Source organism: Camellia sinensis, chromosome 6, assembly GCF_055761805.1.
Source record: "Camellia sinensis isolate YWXY chromosome 6, ASM5576180v1, whole genome shotgun sequence".
Taxonomy (NCBI): domain Eukaryota; kingdom Viridiplantae; phylum Streptophyta; class Magnoliopsida; order Ericales; family Theaceae; genus Camellia; species Camellia sinensis.
This window is the reverse complement of record NC_138966.1, coordinates 160,174,723-160,180,264: the sequence shown is the minus strand read 5'-3', so window position 1 is coordinate 160,180,264 and position 5,542 is coordinate 160,174,723.

Sequence of the window (5,542 nt, the reverse complement as noted above, 5' to 3'; positions counted from 1 at the left end):
ACGAAAAATAGAATGTTCATATCAACTATTAATCAGAGTCATACATAGTTAGTTGGCGTTTGACAGAGTACTACTAATAATTATTAATAATAAGTACAACGTATTTCACAGCTTGGCCCTCGGCCTAATAGGTTCACAAATTCACAGATTGGCCCTTGGCCTAATAGGTTCACAAATTCACAAATTGGCCGTTGGCCTAATAGGTTCACAAATTCACAAATCGGCCCTCGGCCTCATAAATTCACAAGTTGGCCCTCGGCCTCTTCAATTCACAAGTCGGAGATTCTTATTTCACAATTGGCGCTCGGCCTCATCATTTCATATTTCACAAGTTGGAGATTCATAGTTCACAATTCTTTCGATGTTTCCATAGGTTCATAGTTCACAATTCCATGATCTCATACCGTTCCTTAATGGCATACATGTTCAACATAACGTTAATAACAATAGTAATTAACGGGGTCACAAAACATTGAGGGTACTATTACTCATAGTGATCGGCTCCCGGTAGTACTGGGATTATGTCCTCGTCTCGACCTACAAGTACATTGCACAACACATTATATGAGATTATACTCGATCCTTTACTTATTCTCTTTGATCATTCAATCAATTAGCCATGGTGGCACCAAGCTCATTATTCTTTAATAAGTTATAATCCATGTCTCAGGAAATAGCAGAAATCGATGGGAAATGGTTTAGGTGAAGAAATGGTACAAAACTGGTTGACAGAAAGTGAACAGTCGTCACTAATTTGGGCATAACTATTTCTGTATTTAGAATTTGGACGTTAGACCACTTCCATTAGAAACTAGACTTCCGGGGCTTGATTTTAGGCTTAAGAATCACTCAAAACGGAGTCCGGATACAAAAGATATGCTTGTTCAAAGTTGGCTGGACAGAGCTGTCTCCGCACGTGCGGGGGAACAGTGCCGCACGTGCGGCCTGGACAGTTTGCAGTCCGAAAATGGCTGAAAATTTGGGACTTCTCATTTTCAAAATTAAACCTTAATTACATGTAAATCAAAGCCCAAAACCCTTTAATACATGACCAATTTCACATTATTATTCTTCATCAAACACCAAAATCTCAAAATAAACAAATTTAATGGTTTTAATTCTTCAATCAAGGAATTCTTAGAAAATCAAGGTTCATGGGTTCAAAGCTTCCTTTATTATCATGATTTCATGAAATTAATGTCTTAAACACAAGGATTCAAGATAATTGATCTTACCTTAGTTCACTCTTTGATTTCCTCATGGTTCTCTTTAATTTCTCCAAGCTTCCATGGTTGCTCTCCTTCTTCTCTCCAATTTCTTCAAGCCACCCTCAAACTCTCAACAATGGTGAACCCTCTCTTTCACCCACTCTTGGCTCTCTTTCTCACGGGTCTTCCCCTCTCTTTTAGATATTTTGAGCTCCCAAAAGATAAGTCCTCCTCTTATAACTCATATACACCCTATGATTAACTATATAAACTTTATCACAAATACGGAGGGCCAAACACGCCCTTACGAATCGCATAAAATTAAATTTCAATTAAATTTTTCAGATGACTCTAAAAATTATGATGATCATAAATATGTCCCCTGTTTCGATTTCGGAAGTCTCTAAGGCCTTCAATTTGCAGTACCAAGTTAACCACCCAAAAGCACATTAACGAGCCAAACAAATTAGATTTCCAATTAAGTTTCCCAAATAGTTCTAAAAATTTCCATTAACACATCTGAGTCCTCAATTGTGATTTCTGAACCCATAAAGGTTGGTAATTTCAATTTTAAAGCCGTGGTTCAACAGATAATGCTTCAATTCCAAAGGATATAATTAAATTAAAATACCTCAGCTCATAGTTAAATACAAATGATTTCTTGTCCACGTTTTGGGGTCATTACATTAATATATGAATTGCCTTATGCTTTTGACGACTATAAGATAATGTGGAAAGACTCAATGGAATGGGGAATTGAATATTAAATTGAATTGTAAACTGTTGAATGAATTGAGAACATGTACATTATGTTAGAAATTGACCGCTTTCATGTTATTGTACTTTATAATCGATACTATGGGGATATATGAGTTATGTACATCGTGTGGCTGATTGCTTTGCTGTTACCTTTGTTGACTCGGGAATTAGTATTTAGATCCACTTTATATTCCTGAAGACTTTTGATTGACCTTGGGTAACTGTGATGAGTCACTAAACTAAATACCGAATTGAATTGTGAATTGAAGAATTATTAAAGAATGAATTGAACTTCTATGACAAGGGAATAGACCAAACTTCTATGGTAAAGTTAGCTTTCATTTGAAATAAATATGTTGGTGACCTATTGTGAAGAAGGAAATTGTTGAATTTGTGTCTAAATATTTTCAGTGCCAACGAGTCAAAGTCGAATGTCAGATATAGACAGAACTACTTCAACCTCTCTCTATTTCGGAAGGGAAACAGCAATATATGACTACGAATTTCATTGTGGGGCTGCCTTGAGCACCCAAGGTATAAGTCCCGTTTGGGTTATTGTATATAGAATTACTAAGTCTGCTCATTTCCTTCCCGTAAAATTTTCGTATGATGCTTATAGACTAGCCACTGTTTACATCGATAAGATTGCCCGTTTGCATGGGGTCCCAGTATCTATTATTTTAGACAGGAATCCTAAAATGTGTCTAAATTCTGACAAGCCTTCAAGAGGCAATGGGAACTGAATTGTAATTCGATGCTGCTTTCCATCCGCAAATCAATGAGTAACCAGAAAGAACTTTTTAGATTCTGGGAGAAATGCTCCAAATGTATGCATTAGATTTTCAGGGAAGTTGGAAAAATCTATCCATCATTGGTAGACTTTGCTTACGACAACAACTTACACTCTAGTTTCGGTGTGACCCCACACAAGCCTTGTATGGAGGAAAAGGTAACTCTCTGACTGATTGAGAACTGAGTGTTGCTTGATTTTGAGACTAAACAAATAACTATCAAAAGGATTGGAACTGTTGAATAAAAAGTATTCCGAATTGTTTTCGACTAAAGGTAAAATAAGTTTGGAGGATCAAACTTCCTAAAGGGGGGAAAACTGTGATAACTCTGGTCCGTATTATGCTAATTAATCTTAATTATGATTGTGATTATGTGTTTGATATGATTTTGAGTTCCATTTATATGAATATATGTGGTTTTGAATTTCTATCTGTTCACTGTAGGAAAATCTGTTTAAATTAGCGGCTCTAGAATTTAAATTGAAGGCCATATTGGCCATATAAGCCAAAATTGACTACGCCATTGTGATTGACATAATTTTTAGAGCCTACGGTGAAATTTAATTGCAAATTTATTCAGACCAAAATAATTAGATTCAGAACGAATAATTAAGTGCTATTAATTAGCTATAATCAAATGTGATTAAGAGAGCCTATAAATAGGCCAATATACACTCATCTTTCTCATTTTGTTGAACTTAAGATTAAAGTCACACTCTAGAGAGAGAGGGAAAGGCCAGCTCTAGAGGGAGAAGAAGGAGAATTGTGCAATTTGGCTCAAGGCTTGAGAATTGGAAGTTAAACTCAAAGAACTTGAGTGTTTGAAGCTCCTTGGTGAGTAATCAACACTTAATTCATGAGTTTGAGTTGTGATTTTGTGAATTGAAGATTAAATGGTAAGTTAGATCATGAATTGAATTGGTTAAGTTGAGATTGAAGTCCATGTGTTCATGCATGAACAGAATTGCTATGAAATTACATAATCTAGCATGTAATATGTGAATTATGAAAGATTGAGCCTTGAAGAATACATGCAATCATGGTTTTGTTGAGTTTCATGGTTATAAGCATCATTGGTGCTATTTGAAATAGAATTGGGGTCAAAGACTAACATGCATGTTGAAATTGATAGAGATATGAATTTGGTATGAAGTTTGAATGCATGGGTTTTGATCATACTAAAGAAATGAGGGTTATTTGAGAAATAGATGATGATTTTGAACAATTTGGTGTCATACTCTTATATTCTCATGTAATATAATGTGTTTACATGTTTTTAAACCGAAATCATGAGTTTGGAACCTTTCAACATCAAAATTGAACTTCAAGAACAGTTCTGGAAAACCTAGAATTCGGCATGTCCGCTCGAGCGGGGAAAGCGCCGCTCGAGCGTGAAATACGAGATCCCAGATCTTTTTGCAGACATGGATGTCTGCTCGAGCGGGGAGCCATGTAGTGTGACCTTCAGCTTGAGCGTCCGAGTTCACGCTCAAGCGTAAAACTGAGGCAACCAGTACTTCTACAGACCATGAGGGTCTGCTCGAGCGGCGGAACCCACGCTCGAGCAGGGACCCCTGTTTCAAGAATTTTGTAGAGGTGTTATGTGTTTCATTTTCTGTTCTCTTTCATTTCTTAGCACTCTTAGGCATGTATTGAACATTGTGAATGGATTAAGAAGATAATAAAGAGGCCTAAGAGGAATGTATGAATTAAGAACGGATTGAATCGTTTGTGACCCATATGTGTTATGTAATGTGTAGGGTCGAGCTCAAGGGAAAATCATCCAGCCAATCATTGTGAGTAATATCTTAGTAAAGATATTTTCAAGTATGTTACTTTCCGAATGCTACTTCTGTATAAGCTTCATGGATTTGTTGATTTGAAATATGAATGAGTATTCTATATGCCTAATTTTATATAAGGTCGTTTGATACGTTTGATATCTAATTGGGCCAAAGGCCGTTTGCCATTTACCGTTGATATGTTTGATATATCTGAATTGGGCCTACGGCCGTTTGACATGAAGGATTGGGCCAAAGGCCGTTGGGCACGAATGATTGGGCCAAGGTTGTTAGACATGAATGATTAGGCCAAAGGCCGTTGGACAGGAATGATTGAGCGGAAGGCCGTCGGACATGAACGATTGGGCCAAAGGCCGTTGGACACGAATGATTGGGCCAAAGGCCATCAGACATGAACGATTGGTCCAAAGGCCATTGGATATGAATGATTGGGCCAAAGGCCGTCGGACATGAATGATTGGGCTAGAGGCCGTTGGACATGAATGATTGTGCCAAAGGTTGTCGGATATGAACGATTGGGCCAAAGGCCGTTAGACATGAATGGAAAGATGGACCAAAGGCCGTTTGAATATGTCATTTGATATGTTTGAATACCGTGTTGGGCCAAAGGCCGTTGAATGAAAAGGATTATGATCATGAATATGAAATACACATGGATATGAAAATAAAGAGATGGACCCAAGGTCGTATTGTTTAATATAAGAATTGGACCTGAGGTCGTTTTGCATGTGGATATGATGTGTTGGACCCAAGGTCGTTTTGCGTTGTTGAGATTTGTAAATTTGGTGTGAATGAGAATAGTGGTTCAAATGTGTACATTATAAGTATGATTCATTTTTGAACGAAACTCATTCATTAACCTCTTTATTTTGATATTATTCACTGGACGTTAGCTCACTCTTATTTATATGTATGTAGCTGAGCAAAGGGACATTTAACCCCAGCCTTAGTGGAGTTTAAGAAAGGAACCCGAGTTTTGTGA